Below are 17,984 nucleotides of genomic sequence, written 5' to 3' on the forward strand. Positions count from 1 at the left end.
GGAGCTGTGCCATGCCGTGTGCCAGGAGCTGTGCCATGCCATGGGCCATGCCGTGTGCCCGGAGCTGTGCCATGCCATGTGCCATGCCGTGTCCCATGCCGTGTGCCAGGAGCTGTGCCATGCCATGGGCCATGCGCCATGCCATGTGCCATGCCGTGTCCCGTGCCGTGTGCCAGGAGCTGTGCCATGCGGTGTGCCATGCCATGTGCCATGCCGTGTGCCATGCCGTGTGCCAGGAGCTGTGCCATGCGCCATGCCATGTGCCATGCCGTGTGCCATGCCGTGTGCCAGGAGCTGTGCCATGCCGTGTCCCATGCCGTGTGCCGGGAGCTGTGCCATGCGGTGTGCCATGCCATGTGCCATGCCGTGTCCCATGCCGTGTGCCAGGAGCTGTGCCATGCCCTGTGCCCTGAGCACGGCAGAATTTCCATTTCTCCCTCCGCCGTGCCCCGGGCGCGGAGCGATGCGGGAGCCAGGGTCGCTGGAGCAGCTCCCGCTCCCGGCGCTCTCGTCCCGCCCTGCCCCGCTCCCGGAGCGGCTGCCGCGCTTCCCCCGAGCCAGAACTCGCTGCGGGGCCCCGGGCACGCTCCCCATCGCGGCGTCTCCGCCGTGGGTTACGAGGAGCGAGCGGCTCCGCTCCAGAGCCCCAGCGAGGCAGCGCCGCTCGCTCCCTCCTCCCGCGCCCCTGTGCCCCCTGTGCCACCTGTGCCACCCTGCCCTGCAGGGTTCCGCCCCGTGGCACCCCCTGCGCGCCCCGGAGTGCCGAGCAGCGCCGGCTGGAGCCGCTGTTTACCCAGGGCGAGCGGGCAGATGGCTTGCTGACAGCTTCAGGAACACCTTGTAGCAGTTGCGGTGATTCCCGAGATCCGTTGCTTCCCATTTCAATTCACACATCATGATTTCTAAACCTCAGCTCGTACCTTCCCAGCAGAGCTCCCCACCTCCGCTCCTGCCTGCTCGCAGTCGCTGCCGGCCCGGGAAGGACGGGGAAGGGGATCCTGTGAACCACCCTGCCACCGCCTCCTTCACCAGCCCTAAACCTGCCAAAGAAAGGGGAACGAGCAGCGCAGAGGCTGGAAATCGCTTTGAGGGTGTAAGTGCTTCTTAGGGACGGAGAATTAATTTCCCAGCTGAACGATGGTTGTAAATGCATGGACAGAAAACAGGGAATTGGGGCCTGAGGTTGCCATGTGGCAGTCTCTTTTGCTGTGGAGCATCTCCGCTTGGGATGGGTCCCTGCCACCCCTGCTGGGACCAGCATTGTGCCCAGAGGGCTGTGGCAGCCTGCTCAGCCCCTGGTGGTGTTTGCCAGCAGCTCAAAGAGCCAGACTGAAGCTGGGATGGAGCCTGGCCGTGGTGGCTCCTGTAAACAGCCCAGGTTCGGTCAGCAGGAGGCTCAGCCCCAGCTTCCCCACCTGGGATGGCTGCTGGCCCCACCTGCCCTCCAGGAATTGCTCTCTGGGCCTGGTGGGACCCCAGAGCTGGTTCTGGGACCTTTGTGCTCCCACAGCAAGTGTGCAGCAGAGCATCTCACACTTGTGTGCGTTCCCTGCCCTCCTTGTGCTGCTGTGGCAGAGCCTTGGCCTCGGGGTGACAAAAGGAGTATGTTTTTCCAATTAAAGGAGCCAAATGTGTTTTCCTGCCAGTATTTAGTCCAGCCTAACATGCAATGTCTACATTTTAACCTTGAAGAAGCCTCTGGAGACACTGCAAAATAAATCAATACTAGTCCACGTGCTGGAAAACAGAACCAATAAATAACTTCAGAGCAGCTTTTCTGTTTACCCTGTGAAATTCCCACTCTTGGCCGTGTGCTTCAAAACAGAGTCTCAAAATAAAATAGAAAAGAAAAACAACCCCCTGAACCCTTCATTAGTGGCCCAGCGTGAGGCTCTCCAGCCAGGCAGGGCTGGTTTCAGATTGCAGGTGCAGGGCCAATTCTCCACTGACCTCTGGGCTGGGATTTGGGATTGAGGTTGCCTGTGCAATGCTTTAAAAATATTAAATAAAAACGTGAAAAAAAAATTATATATACACACCCTGTATGGTTTCTTATGGCATGGAAAGGAAAACAAGCACCTGGGTTCTTGGATAGGACATCCCCAGCCTGGTTCCTGAGCCTGATCCCAGCTCCAGGGGCTGCAGCCAGGATTCCCTGAGCCCATCCCAGCCACGGGGACCTGCACCCCACGGGTTTTACCTGGTGTCATTGCTGTGTCCCCAGATGATGAGGGATAACTGTGTCCCTCAACCTTCTCCCTCTGCTCTTCCCAGGTTGGTTTGGGGCCAGTCAGGGATTCACCAGCTCTTCCTCCTTTCTGACAACAATAAACGTGTCTTTAGCATTAAACAAGATTTACAGGAGCTATTAAAAGGCAACTCAAAGGCATTTTCCTGCATCCTGCTGAGGAAAGGTCTCATGTGGGAGGCAGGTGGGGCTGCAGGGACACACACAGGGCAGCTGGGGACCCACCTGAGCATGCAGGCACTGCTGGTGCCACCAACAGCCCGTGCTGGTGCCACCAGTGATGCCATGGACACATACACAGCAGTGCCATGGACACACAGCAGTGCCATGGACACACAAGGGCACACCCTGGACGGGGCAGATCCCACACAGAGTGACCCCACACTGCACAGACTGCCCTGGGATGGACAGATGGACACACAGCAGTGCCATGGACACACACACAGCAGGGACAGGACACACAGGGACGCCTCCTGCACAGGGCAAACCCCACACAGTGACCCCACGCTGCACAGATTTATCCCCAAAGGCAAGGCCAGCAGGACACCAGGAGCACAGAGCAGGAGGAGACATTCCCACCAAGGGGGCAAAAGTGGGAAAACTTCAGCTCCTGCACCCAGGAAGGTCCCTGTCCCTGCAGGGACCCAGCAGAGGATCCGTGCATGGGGTGGGTGTCAGCCTTGCTTTGGGCAGGCTCTGTGCCATGCAGCAGCTCCAGGAACTCTGTGGGAAATGGGACAGAGGCAGGGTTGGGTTTTATAGCTGGGAAAAGGAGCACACAAACCTGCAGCTCACACAAGGTAAGCACCAAATGCACCCCAGACTTCAGCTCACACATTCACATCCCTGTCCTGCTTCCCCTGCTGCACCCCAGGTCCTGGTGGCACCACTGCCACCCCTCTGCTCCTGTCCCTGCCCTGCACAATGAGGGGAGAGGGGACAATGATGACCTGGCAGGGTGTGTGTCACACTCGTCACTGCCCAGTTTATACCCGTGGGTAGAAATTTATACCTGTGGGTATAAACTGGGCAGATTTAGCAACTCCAGGGCCTTCTGTTCTTCCTTACATCTCTGGGCCATTTCCCCACCCCTTAAATGCTTCACATTATTTATTACATTTCATTTAACCCCAGCCACGTCCTCCAAATAAAATTTATTTTGCAGCTGTCATTCAGGTTTACTCCAGCCTTAACCTCGTAATCCTATTGATTCCCTCATTATTCTGGGAGTGGGGATTGATTTCATGCCTTCTGTGCCGTGGAGAAGCCTTTGCTCATTAATCTCACCCACGTTTACAAACAGCCCATCCTGCTCATTCATCATTTCCTCATTCCCTGACTCACGAGGTGCTCAGCTTGTCTGCTTTGCCTCCTGGTTTTGGGGTGTGGATGGAGAGGGAATATAATCCCTGTCCTAAAGGGCATCCTCACAGCCTGGATCTCCGTGTCCAGAGGAATTCCCGTGCAGGGAATCTGCAGAAAATCCCGCAGAGCTGTGCTCTGCATCACCTCTGGGACATGCCCCAGGTCTGCATCCTCACAGGAAACCACTGACACCAACTGGGCTGGGAAAAGCAGAACCAATGGCTGAGAACCAGAACAAATCCAGCTCAGGAAGGTCTCCAGATGAGCATCCTGCACCCACAGCCAGGCCCCGCTGCTCAGGGCTGTTGGACAGGTACCAGCAGTGCCTGTTGCTGATGCACACGCGTGTGCACACTCCAAACACACCACAAGTGTGTTTATAGGGTGTTATTAATCACCCAGAGCATTTCATAGAGCCCCATCCCTGTGCACAGCACTGTACAGTGTATGGGGGAAGACATGACCCCTGTCAGGGAGGCTTAGAATAAAAAATAGGCAGACACTGTAGTTCAGACACGTAATAAATCCCCCAGAAGGGCCAGTCTCAAATATTTCAGCTCTTTCTCCCTCCCCTCCTATAATATATAATTGTCTTTGTTGGATCAATACAGAGGGGCTTTGTGGAAGGAGCAAGTTTAAGGGAAGATTAATGTAGTGAATTATACATGCAGCTAGGAAGAATTCTAATATTCAGCTTCCAGGAGGAGAGGGAAGGGTCTGTGGGATCAAATCCTCCCTGCAGGGTGGACACACAGTGCCTGGGGGTGCCTGAGGGATGGATGGATGGATGGATGGATGGATGGATGGATGGATGGATGGATGGATGGATGGAGGGATGGATGGATGGATGGATGATGGATGGATGGATGGATGGATGGATGGATGGATGGATGGATGGATGGATGGATGGATGGAGGGATGGATGGATGGATGGATGGATGGATGGATGGATGGATGGAGGGATGGATGGATGGATGGATGGATGGATGGATGGATGGAGGGAGGGAGGGAGGGATGGATGGATGGATGGATGGATGGATGGATGGATGGATGGATGGATGGATGGATGGATGGAGGGATGGATGGATGGATGGATGGATGGATGGATGGATGGATGGAGGGATGGAGGGATGGATGGATGGATGATGGATGGATGGATGGATGGATGGAGGGATGGATGGATGATGGATGGATGGATGGATGGATGGAGGGATGGATGGATGATGGATGGATGGATGGAGGGATGGATGGATGGAGGGATGGATTCAGTGAGTGTGATTTCAGCATGGCATAAATCAGAGTACCTGGGCTGCATCCCTCAGCCCCACCTGGCTTTGGGGCAGGTTTTGTCCCACCATGAGGCTGTGCACCACCTCACCCTGCAGACACAGCCAGCAGAGACCAGACAGGGCTCTGAAATATTTGTCACTGGGATATTTGCCACTAAACACCCATTATTCATCCACAGCAAAGCCCTGTGGGTTTTCATTTTCATAATTTCACTTTATCGTTTCTCTGGGCGCACAGACACTCCCCATCCTCTGCTCAGAGCATCCTACAAATGAATGCCCCCAACCCCATGAATTGCAGTGCCACAGGGTGAGCAGCACAGGGCTGGCTGAGCCTCCCCAGCAAGGTGTGCATCCTGGGCAGCACAGGCCTATCATATGGAATAAATTTAACTGAATCAAGTTTTGATTAAATGCCATAAACATGATTGATTTGGTTACATACCCTCTGCATGACGGTCTGTTTAATTTATTTTTTCATTCTGAGAAGGGATGTTGCATTGATCCCAAACATTAGCTTTGACTGCCACCATAAATTCCCATTTTTTAGGGCGACCTGCAGCAGCCTTATTAATATTTTTACACTTAGCCAGCAGTTGGCAGGGTTAACCCTTCCACAGCGTGCCCAAATTGTGTTGTGGGGTGGGGTGACCTCAATGAGAACAGGGGAAAGTCACCTGCTTTAATGCCACCACTCCAAAGCCACCAAACCCTCCTGAAACTGCTCCCTGGAGCCCTCAGGACCAGGGGGATCAGCACAAACCCTGAGACAGCATCTCCACAAGGCCTTGGGAAATGAAATTTTGCCCATAGCTTGTCCTAAGTGAGCTGTTTGCTCTCTGAAATCCCACAAAACCCAGCCTCTGAACCAACACTACCTCAGAATTCCTCACAACAGCTTCTATATCTTTCTTTTTATCAAGGGTAAGGGGAAAAAAATCCTGCCCAAATATATATATTTTTTAATATTACTAATAAATCGGAAGAATGCTTTATGCTTTCAATATATTTTCAATTTGCTGCCATGGTCAGTATCTTGGTTGCTACGTGTATTTTATAAACAACATCAATGATAACCAGATTTAGCTGTTGGTTTCTCCATAAATATTGTGTTATCCACCAGAAGTGATCTCTGGGAACACAGTGCCATTAAAAATAATGCTGAAAATCACCAGGGAAACACCAAAAGCAAAAAAGAATAAATCACTTCCAAGCACCTCTTGGAGAGACTGGAATTTTTGAGGGTTAATATGGAAGATAAGCTGATTTTTAACACATATTTTGGACAGATCCTGCAATCCCAGTGCCCATAAACCCCTCAAAGAACACGTGAGCTCGTTGCAGGCCAAAGCAGGAAGGGTTTCTGTGCATTTGCACTCAGGACAGTGACAAAGGACACTTGGAGCCTGCCCAGGTCTCATCCCTGGTAGGTGGGACTCTGCACAGACCTACTCAATATCACTCTTGCCTCCTGTGTGGTTTTGCATCATTCCTTTCACAAAATCCCAGGATGTTTTGGGTTGGAAGGGACCTCAAGGATCATCTCATTCCACTCCCACCATCCCAGGCTGCTCCAAGCCCCCTTCAAGGCTCTGAAGAGCTGAGCAGGGCAAGAATGTGAGGGCATCTCCAAATACTGAATTATTCAACAGAAACATTCCTGCTGCTCTCCTTCCAACCCAATTTATCTGTGTTTAATTTAATTGCAAAGCACATTCCCTCTGTTTTCATACAACCTCTGGGAGCTGGGCTGGTGATTCTTAGTGAGAAATCAGCAAGGATTTCACTTAGGATTAAAACTTTTACCTGCAGGAGTCCAGCCCAAGGATTTGGGCCAATTTGACCTGGATTCCAGGAGCAAAGCTGGCAAATGATGCTGTGTCCAGGCTTGGTGCAGGAACAGGAGCAGTGCACTGCCACCTTCCTTCTTCCTGGGGGAGAGCAGCCCAAAATCACCCAAACTCACCCAAACCCACCCATCCCCATCAGGCCAATTTTAGCCTTGCTGCAGGCAGATCTCTCACTCACCTCAGCTCTCTTTTATGAGCTGGACAGTTTGTTCTCACTGAGGTCAGGTCCATCTTTCCAGGGTGCTCAAGGGAAAACATCCAAATCTCTCAGCAAACAATCCAGCACAGCCTGAACCACCACAGCTCCTCAAATCCCAGCAGCCCTCAGCCAGCACCTGCTGGGGGGGGGGGGGGATGTTTAATTAATGAATTAATCGATTTAATTATTGATTTAATGAATTAAATTAATGAATTAATGAATTTAATTAATGAATTAATGAATTTAATTAATGAATTTATGAATTTATTTAATGAATTAACGAATGCTGCGCAGTAAATCCACAAATTATGAATAACAAACGTCCCAGGACCCTGCAAATATCACCCAGGAGATAAATCCTCACATCACCAGCTACACAGGGGGAGTGTGGATGGGTGCTGGCACCCTCTGAGTCCAGTGAACCTCGTGCTACAGCCCTGGAAACACAAAAACCACCACAAAGCCATGGCAGCATCAGGGGTTTGTCTCCCTTCACCCTTGGCAGAAGCCAGGAAAACCTCAGCTCTGTATTTTCCCATGGTATTCTGGCTTTCTTGCTTTGAAGAAAAAAAAAAATTTAATTATTTAATGGATTTAAAGGTTTCATAGCCTCTTTTCATCTAATATTTAACGTGAAAGAGTTTCTGCGTACCCCAGGTTAGGTAAACATTAGAGAAGATTGTTTATAGAAATTATATACAGAGCGGCGCTGGTTTAATTTATCAAAAAAGGTTTTGTTGAAATAAATTCATTTTACAGTGAAACCCACTTAAACCTGTGAAAGGAGTGACCTGCTTGCAGTGAACCTGTTTGTGCCTCACCTCAGGGGACAGCTTGAGCTGCACCACGATAGCATCTCCCATGTAAATATTCCCTGCCCTCCCAGAGAGTGGGACAGGGCAGGAAAGGTGCCAAGGAGAGGGGTGCCAGGCCCCACAGGGATGGAAGGATGTGGCCTTGGAGCTCACATTTGGGAAATTTGGGCACCACTGCAGTGATTTAATGCTGAATCCACCTCTCTTGTGGGGGAGATGGGAGCAGGGGGTGACAGAGGGGTTCTGGGCTGCACTGGGATGCTGCAGAGGGAATGAAGGGGAATGCAAGGGGGAAATAAATAATGCTGGGGAAAATAAATAATGCTGGGGAAAACAAATAATGCTGGGGGAAGGCAGGGGGAATGCTGGGGAAGTGCAGGGGGAAATGCAAGGGGGAAATGCAAAGGGGGAAATGCAAGGGGGAAATGCAGAGGGGGGAATGCAAAGGGGGGAATGCAAAGGGGGGAATGCAAAAGGGAGAATGAAAGGGGGAAATGAAAGGGGGAAATGAAAGGGGGAAAGGCAAAGGGGAGAAAAGCTAAGGGGGAAATGCAAGGGGAAAAAACAAGGGGAAAAAAACAAGGGGGAAATGCAAAGGGGGAAATGCAAAGGGGGAAAGGCAAAGGGGGGAAATGCTGTGGGAGGGAGGGAAAATTCAGGCAAAATGCAGGAGAAATGAATGCAGCTCTAGCAGGCATAAAGGATGTCAAAACCCCTCCAGCCTCTGCCTGCCCCTCAGCCTCGTCTGCCACTGCTGGTTTGCCATGATCGATTGCCATTGATATTGATAACTGCCGTTATCAGGCTCTTATTGTGGGAAATTACCAGAAATAACCCAGCAACCATTTTTCCCTTCCCCCGAAGCTTACTGCGAGGTGGGGAAAGGCAGAATCTCTGCTCTCGCCTCCCCTCTGCTGGCTCCAGCAGCTCTTGGCTCACGGATGGTTTTTCTGCTCTATTTTAAAAGTGAAGCTCGGGGAGGACAAACAGAACAGAGGGGGAAAAGCCCACCAGCATTCCTCCCTCACGACACAGGTCAGATTAACAGGGGGAAATTAATGCTAGCAGCTTTAAGGGAGATGAAATGCCTTGGGAATGAGCAGATGCATTAATTTATAGCATGTGGCTTTAAGAGTTAATTTCAGTACCGGGAATCACACTCATTCATCCATCCTTTGAGGAGGCATAGCCAGGTACAGGGCTTTGTGCAGTTCCCACAGTCTGGCCTAAAGGTATTTATAGTCTAGAGCTGGGGGAAAGAAAACACAGAAAAAAGGGATGGGATAAGGGAAACTGTGCTTTGGAAGAAGTCTGTGCAAAATCCACCAAGGCAGAATTGTCTCGTTAACGGAGGGAGCAATTTGAAATTATATAGGAAAGGTGGATAAAACCTGGAAAGCATAAGAGCCAGCTCTGATTTCAAAGTCCATGGGAGCATTCCAAGGCAGAGCTTTAAAATTAGAAACAGCATGCAAAGGTACTTTTCCACTGAAATGTCATGTTTTCCTTGAAAGGAGCTTTTTCCATCTCGAGAACGCGTTTTGTCACCGAGCAGTGAGTGCACTTCTCCCTACAGGCCTGCTGAGGCAAAAACCCTGGGAGAAAATGGACAATCACATCCAGGGGCTTGGCAAACAAATAAAAGCCAAGGATAGAAGGGATTGAGCAGCACGTTTCCATCAGGGATGTTTGCAGATCGTCCTGGGCTCCTCTGCTCTCTGTTGTCTGTCCTGGAGACAAATTCAGGTGTTGTTTTCACCAGGTGGGGTGAAATCACTTGTGCAAGGTCCAGGAGGATCTCAATATCATTCCTGCCTCCTGTGTGGTTTTGTATCATTCCTTCACAAAATCCCAGCATGTTTTGGGTTGGAAGGGCCCTCAAAGGTCATCTCATTCCACCTCCCACCACCCAAGGCTGCTCCAAGCCCCCTCCAAGGCTCTCAAGAGCTGAGCAGGACAAGCAGGGAGCAGATCCCATTCCCAGCTGTCACTTGGATGCAGGAGAACCCCTCTGTGGGTTTTCAGGTCCCTCTGTGCTGGGGGTGATCCACCAGCACCCTCTGAGCTGTGGCAGCCACAGCCACCACCCCGAAGGCCAGCACAGTCCCAGCTCTGCTGCACCCCGTTGTTTCCAGGTGATTCAAGTGCCAAACCCCACAAACACACCCTGAGGGACCCCCTTGTGTCCCCCCAACACCGGGTATGTGACAGAGGTGCCACCAACCACCCCTGGCTGCGCTCATCCACAGAGAGCTGCAGAGGGAGAACAGGAAATTTAGGAAAGCGGGAATGTAAAGGGGGATGCAAAACTCCAGAAAGTTCCTGGCTTGGCAGAGATCCCCTGCAAGGCTGAGCTCACCAGGGGACAAGAAGGGGCTGGAGGAGGAGCCCCTGTGCTGTGTCCCCCACAAAGAGCCCTGTCCTTCCGTGCTTTCCAGAGCAGCCGCGAACACACGGAGGGAGCGAATTCCCGGGGCAGGGGGGATGCTGGGGGGCATCCCCTGTCCCAGCCCTGTCCCAGCCCTGTCCCCGTCCCTGTCCCCTCCCGGGGCCGGCAGGTGCCCTGGGGACGCGGCTCCCCCCGCACAGACAGCCCCTCTTTGAAGCGCTGCCGAGGCTGGCGGCAGCGGCGGGGCTGCGATGCGATGGCTTTTAAACTGGGAGCGAGATGAAAAGCAGCCGGAAACGCATCTGAAGGGTGACTGCGGGGCTAAGCCTGCTTTTCTCATGCTCGCTTATCCCGGGCTGCTCCGCCACAGACCGGGTCCCCCGGGAGATGCTTTCTCAAGCTCTGCTGCCTGTCCCGGCTTTTGCTGCTCACATCTCTGCTCTGCCGGGAGGTGAAGCAGCAACAGAGATGTAGACAGAGATGTAGATGACATCTCTTTCAGCAGAGATGTAAAAAACCTTTTTTTAATTTTTTTTTAATCATTAAAGGTCCTGTGTTGTTTCCTGCCACGGCTCCCAGGAGCCCAAGCCTGGTCCTGAAGCAGCAGGCGAGGTGCTGCCGTGGTTCTGGAGCAAGGGAAACTCCTGTGCTGCTTCTTGGGGTGATTTGGGAGGAGGAATGGGAGACTGGAGGGTGGCACTGCCCAGGAGTGGGCAGCACTCAGCAGTCATGCACAGCACCAGCAGGAGAAAAATAATTCCCTTCCCCAAAGCATTCCAGGCTAAATCTACTATTCCTGAGCACTGACCACCTCCTCCACTGCACCCCAATGGAACATGCCATAAAACCATGGCCAGACAGCCCCATTCCCCACGGTGCCAGGCCACCAGGCAGCCAAGGCCAAGCAGAGCTGTCTGGGGCACACCAGAGCACAGAAACCACCCTGTGCCTGTTGCTCAACAGGGGAGACACCCCTGGGCACCATCAGCTGAATCATTGCTCTGACAGAGCAGCCAAAACTTTCCAATCAGGTTTAAAACACCCAAGGGCCTTGAATGGCTTGTTACCTATCAGATTTCTGCTCTCCTGTGCATTGACTGTCGTGGAAATGGCTCTGAGAAGAGCAAACCCAGAATGCTACGGCTTGGAAGGAATTTCATTGCTTGTCGCCTGCACAGAGCCCCTGTGAGGGGCATTAGGAACACAGGAGGCCAGGAGAAGCCTGGATCTAATGAGATTTGTGCTAATTCATGTGATTGTTTATAAGAACTACGCTGCTCTAAGCCTGTTAAGCCACCCTGCCTGGCCAGGACTATCCCAGCTCTGGGCTGAGCACCCTCCAGAGCCTGAGGTTTGCTCAGAGCAGCTGGGCACACGTCGTGCCTGGGAGAACACACAGAAATCTTTGCTATTTCTCCTAAGGAAAGCCCTCAGAGCACTCTTAGGAGAAATCTCCCCCTGTTTTGCCGAGGATGCTGTCCCTGCACAGCGCCAGGCTCTGGGATTCACGGGCTGGGAGCTCTGCAGGGACAGCAAAGCAGGAGCAGCCCCGGGGCTTTTCTGCCTCCTGCAGCTGCCAGCCCACCACCCCTGGGCTTCTCAGTGGGTTCTCCATCAGGAATTCCCAGCACCAAGTGGGTGCTGGAGAAGAACGCTGGGACAAACCCTCCCAGTCACTCACTCCCCGACCCAGATCACACAAACCGGGGCCTGAATTTCCTCCCACCACCCTGCTGGAATAAACTGCTGCTGCTGTTGTTGTTGTTGTGTGTCCCCTTCTCTTTTCCTTTGTTCCTTCCCTTGGTTGGAGCTTGTCTGAGTCTTCCTCTGCTCTCCCAGCCAAGCCAGAGGTTACCCCAGCAATCAGCCCCTGGTGCCAAAGAGTCTGCGCCGAGCTCAGCCCCGGCTCTGGGGGAGCCAGACACGAAGAGGGGGCTTTAATCTCAGATGTGCAGGCTGATAATCTGCTCTGCAGTTTGCAGATAGGGCGGTCTGGGCTCTCCCAGGCTCCAGGGAGGGCAGGGGCAGCCAGGACCACGTTCCCATGCAGGCCTTGGGCTGGACTGTGCATCCAAACCACCCACAGCTCGTGTGGCCACCACGGCACCCGGACATGATCCTGTGCCCCCAGAGGTGGGAGATTTGGCCTTGGGTTTGCTGCAGTCACTTGGGAAATTATAAACAGCCTGTTCCTGTTCTGGAATGATCACCAGCATTGGGGGGAGTCTCTGAGTGACTCAAAGAGGGGAGCAGTGAGACTGGGGAGGGTGGGATCCCCCTCAGTCCTGAAATGGGGTCCCACAGACCACCCCAGGCCACAGCTGAGCTGCCAAAGCCATTTTGTGCCACGAGGAGCCCCAATGGGTCAGGGTCCCCCCAGCCATCCCTGCCTGGGGACCCGGGCAAGCCCAACCCAGGGCTCCCCACGGTTCAGGGCTGGCTTGGCTGCTCCTGCCCTGCCCCACACCTGACCAAGACCAGGCACACCCCTCCCCCAGGCACCCCAGTAAGAAGGAATTCTCCTTTTTGATAACCCCAAAAGGAGGAAAGCATCCTCCTGTCCATGGGGGACAGGACCCTCCACCCAGCCAGGGAGGGAGCAGAGCATCCCCTCTGCCCAGCGTTCCCCCACGCCAGGAAAACGGGAATTCCATGCAGGCAGAGGGCCCAGACGGCCCCGGGGATGGGCTGCGCTTTAAAACAACCGGGGAAAGCCAAAACAGCCCGGCTGGAACCAAAACCCCTGCAAACGCTCCCTCTCGTGGAGGATGGCTGCTCTCCTGCCCGCGGCACACCGGGAGAGGTCTGGCCCCAAAAATGCCCCAAAACTGTCCCAAAATGAGGAGCTCTGTGGGAACAAAGGGGGCTGGTGACACCTTCTCCTCGCAGCATCCTCATGGTGCCAGCCCCCGGTGCCCAGTGGGATCTCTGGAGCGAGCAGGACACAGCAGGCTGAGCTGGGGGCACATCTGAGTCCAACACTGAGGGGCCTGGAGGCCTTCGAGGCTTCAACAGCCAAATTCTGCCCCTTTTCCCTGCTGTGGGCAGCCAGGAGTGCAGGGAAACCCCAGGAACTCCTGTTGGCATGGCCTTGGCTGAGCCCCTCGTGGAACTGACCCATTTTGAGGGTGTCCCCAAGGCCTGGAAGGGGAGGACGGCTGGAGCTGGCCCAGGGACAGCAGCACTGCAGTGTCCCCTCCAGGTCATTATTTCCCAAAAGTCTTTAGCTGATTCCCCCCCCCCCAGCCACGCAGGATTTTTGCACTGACAACACCTTTGTGCTGGGAGCCGAGCCAGGATCTCCACAAGGTCATTTTGCAAAGACAATTAGGTAGTGCCTCGACAGAGCTGTCTCATTTTAATTAGATCTTATTTCCAAAGAATTACCGAGCGTGCCAGGCCCGGGGCTGGAGGCAAGGGCCATTTACAGGAATCAATGGGAAGCAAAGGACAGATGTACCTGCGCTCACAGCAGCGCCAGGGGGAGAGGAGCAGCCTTTCCTGCATGATTTCATCCATGAATTCCCCAGGCAGTGCGAGACCTTCCGTGCAGAGCACAGAGCATCGCTGCTGCAAGCTGCTTGTGGGGGCTCAGGCACCGCGGAGTGAGCACTCCCTGCCTTCCGAGGGGCTCTGGGCATGCAAAATCCCAAGGGATCCTGGCTTGGCAGAGATCCCCTGCAAGGCTGAGCTCACCAGGGGGACAAGAAGGGGCTGGAGGAAGAGCCCCTGTGCTGTGTCCCCTACAAAGAGCCCTGTCCCTCCAGGCTTTCCAGAGCAGCCACGAGCACACGGAGGGAGCAACTCCTGGGTTGGTGGTGGGTTTGTGGCAGAACCCCGACAGCTGCTAGCATGGACACATGGACAGAAAAAGTGATCAGATACCCACATGAACCTCAGAAAGGTGGCCATGCAGGTGGCAGGACACAGGGGACAGACGGACAGGAGGGCGGGCACAGCGTGGGGTACCTGCCAGAGACCCCCCCACTCCTTCGGGCTGCAGGAAGCCAAACCCCTGGGATCGCTCATAGCGGCACCCATACGGGCTGCTGCCTCTGGGGAACCCCATGAGGACCCCCGGGACCCTCCCGAGACCCTTTGGGGACCCCCAGGACCCTCCCGAGACCCTTTGGGGACCCCCGGGAACCTCCCGAGACCCTTTGGGGACCCTTAGGGGACCCCCGGGACCCTTTGGGGATCCCCGAGACCCTCCCAGGACTCTCTGAGGACCCTTTGGGGACCCCCAGGACCCTCCCAGGACTCTCTGAGGACCCTTTGGAGACCCCCAGGACCCTTTGGGGACCCCCGGGACCCTCCCAGGACTCTCTGAGGACCCTTTGGGGACCCCCGGGACCTTTGGAGACCCCCGGGACCCTTTGGAGACCCCCGGGACCCTTTGGGGTCCCCGGCTCGGCCGCGCCCCCGGGGCCGCCCCTCGGTGCGACGCCGCTGCGCCACCTGGCGGCCGAGCCTGGGACAGCGCCGGGATTCCCTGCCCGGGTCTGGGGCGCGTCTCGGGAAAAACCCGGGATTGGTTTGGGATTGGTTTGGGATTGGTTTGGGATTGGTTTGGGATTGGGTTTTCTACCACCTCACAACCAAGCGGTGCCGTTCCCGTGCCGCGGGCTGGGAGCGCTGTGGATTCACCGGAGGGGCCAGCGGGGCTCCCCCCGCCGGAGCCTCCTCTCCTCCGCTCCATCCCGTCGGATGTCCCGAGCTGAGCCTCCTCCCTTCCCGGCTCCGAGCGAGGCTTGGGAAAAGGCCCCGGCGGGCGCCGAGGGGCGACGGAGCTGGCTCTGCCTCGGCATCACCCGCCGCTGTAAACAACCGGGATAAACCGAGAGCCTCCCCTTTCCCCTTTCCCACCCTGCCCGAAGAGCAAGGACGGAGCAAACAGTGCCTGCGGCTAAGAACCGGCTCCGTATCAAAATAAACAGCTGCTTTTACACTGATAATTCTTTACCCCCCTCCCCTCCGCCCCCCAGACACCCACACGGATCAAAGCGGCTCTGGGAACCTTGCGGGACAGCCTGGGCGTGCGTCCTTCCCACAGCCCCGGCCCGGGACAAGGACCGTGCCCCGGCGGGGATAACGGGGCAGAACGGAGGAATGGAGGGGCTAAGGAGCCCGGAGGAAGGACCCAGGCAGAGGGTCCAGGGGCTCAGCCCTGGAGCAGGCAGGACAGGCAAAGAGCAGCTGAACTCCCCACCGGAGCTCACCCCACCGCCCCATAAACCCCGTCCGGCCGCAGGTGCGGCCGCGCATCCGCCCCGAGCGCGCAGGTGCGCGGGGATGCCGGGCCGGGATGGGGCCGAGGATCCGCCGGGAGCGGGGGCAGAGCCCGGCGGGCCCCGCCGCTGCCATTGTCCATTGATCCGCCATCGGGAGCCGCAGACAGAGCGGCGGCCCCGCCGGTAATTGGGGTCCGGGGCCGTGACCGCGCCCCCCTCGCCCCTGCGCTCCGCGGGGCCCTCACTGGGAGCGGGGCCGGGGCTGGGCCCGCTCCGCTCTGTCCCGGCTGCGGAGGCAGCGCGGCGCCAGCCCGGCACAGGGAGCTGCCGCCCACCCGCCCGTTCCGTCCGTCCGTCCGTCCGTCCGTCCGTCCGTCCGTCCGTCCGTGCGGGGCTCCCTTTCCCCGACGGCCGCACCCCGCGCTCGCACGGGCGGGAGAGGCGGATGCTCGCTGGAAAGTTCCAGCGGGGATTGGATCCTGTGTCCCCAGGCCCTGGGCTGGGAGCAGCTCCTGGTGCGGGGCAGGATGCGGGCACCAGGCATGCCCAGCTCCATGGCATCGTTTCAGACCCTCACCCCTTCTGCGACTTTCAGTATTAAAGGGGAGCTTGTAAAAAAATAGAGAGTGACATTTTACACAGACAAGGCAAGGGAGATGATTTTAAGCTAAAGGAGGTGAGATTTACATTAAATGTTGGTGGGAAATCCTTCCCTGTGAGGGTGGCGAGGGCCTGGCACAGCTTGCCCAGAGAACCTGTGGCTGTTCCATCCCTGGGAGAGTCCAAGGCCAGGTTAGATGGGGCTTGGAACAACCTGGAATAGTAGAAATTGTCCCTATCCCCAGCAGGATCTTGGAACACGATGGGTTTTATGATTCCTCCCAACCATTATTTGGTTCTGCTATTCTGCCCCACGCCCAAAATGCACAGTGGCCCTGGGGTAACACACAAACACAGCAGCCCAGATGAGGGGCGGGGGTCCTGCAGAGCCCCCCTGGGCTGCCCAGGGACGAGAGCCGGGGCAGCATTCCCCTCTGCAGGGCTGTGAGATGCTCTGGCATGAGCTCCTGTTCCTGTTTACAAACAGCCGCCCATGGAGCCCTTCCAGCAGCGCTATTGTGCTGCACGGCAGCTCGGCCAAGGCGCTTTGTCCGCCGGGCCCACGGAGCCCTCGGGGCAGCTCTGCTATTTTTAGTGCCTGGCCAAGCACCTCGTGCATCGAGCTGAAGAAATCCAGAACTCGCCACTAACCCAGTGAGGATTTCGGTGTGTGAGGATCTCGCTGCTCTGCGGACACGGCACCAGCGTTTAGGTGGGGAAACAGCGGCTCCAGAGCACCCAGAGCTTTGTTTTTGTGACAGGACAGTGGCATGGCCGGGCCAGGCTTTGCCAGGTGCTGAGCCGGGTGTGCCCCTGTGGGGCCTCCCAGCGCCCTTTCCCAGCTGAGGAGCAGAAATCCCAGCCCAGTGCGTGACTAATCGGGAGCTGCTCATCGAGCTGCTTCAATGGGGCTGCTCAGAGCCCGGGGAAGGCCAGGGAGCAGCTTGGCTCCTGCTGGATCAGCCTGGCTGGGGGGGCCGGGCCCTGCTCCCTGCCTTTGGGCACTGTTCCTCAGGGTCACCATCATAACCCACAGAACACCCTTCCCCTCCCCAGTGAAGGGCAGCTTTGTGCTCTGTGGGCAGGTTGGGATGTCCCGCTGGCACCAGGGCTTGGTCCCCATTCCAGGATGGGTGACGGGGTTGTCCCTGAGCCACCAGGATGGCAGGGACCCATCGTGAGGCTGCCCCAGCATATTCTGCAGTACCAGCACCATCTCCTCGCTGTGATTTTCCCAACCACCTTTGCCTAAATCCAGCCTGGATGGATTAGAGGGAAAGGGCCAGAGGAGCCCCCACACTGGAACAGGTTGTCCCCCTCCCTAAACACACAGCCCATTAAATTGCTGCTCATCCTGAGTCCTGTTTATTCCAAAATAATCCTGCCAGCCTAACTTTAGTCACCACTCTTCCCTCCTCCTGGTGAAACCATTTCCACCTGGCTGCTCCCCCTCAAGCAGAAATACCCACAGAGGCAGCATCCCCTCTCCCCCACCGAATAACCCCCCAAGGCCTCTCCTCACACCCTGGGGGCGTTCAGAGCCCCTTCCCGGCCCGCGGCACCGGGAGCGCGGGGGAGGCCGAGAGGGGCCGGGCCCGCCCCGTCGGGGCCGCGCGGCGGAGCCAGCAGAGGGCGCCCTGCGCCCGGCCCAGGGCCGCGAACCGGCACGGGAACGGGAACGGGAACGGGAACGGATGGGGAACGGATGGGGAACGGCGCCGCTCCTTCCTCCGGGGCCGCGAACCCCGATGGGAACGGGGAATGGCTGAGGAACCAAAAAATGGAGGCCCCGCGACGGCCCCACCGGCCTCGGGGCGAACGGGGGGATTTAAAGCCCACCGCTAGCAGCGGCCCCATCCCCGACAGCACCGGCGCGCCCGGGTCGCTCCGCCACCATCCCGGACGGCACCGGCGTGCCCGGGTCATCCCCTCCCCATCACCCTTTCCCCATCATTCCCTCCCCATCACCCTTTCCCCGTGCCCGCCGGTGCCGCTCCG

The sequence above is a fragment of the Melospiza georgiana genome, chromosome 19, assembly GCF_028018845.1.
Source record: "Melospiza georgiana isolate bMelGeo1 chromosome 19, bMelGeo1.pri, whole genome shotgun sequence".
NCBI classification, from domain to species: domain Eukaryota; kingdom Metazoa; phylum Chordata; class Aves; order Passeriformes; family Passerellidae; genus Melospiza; species Melospiza georgiana.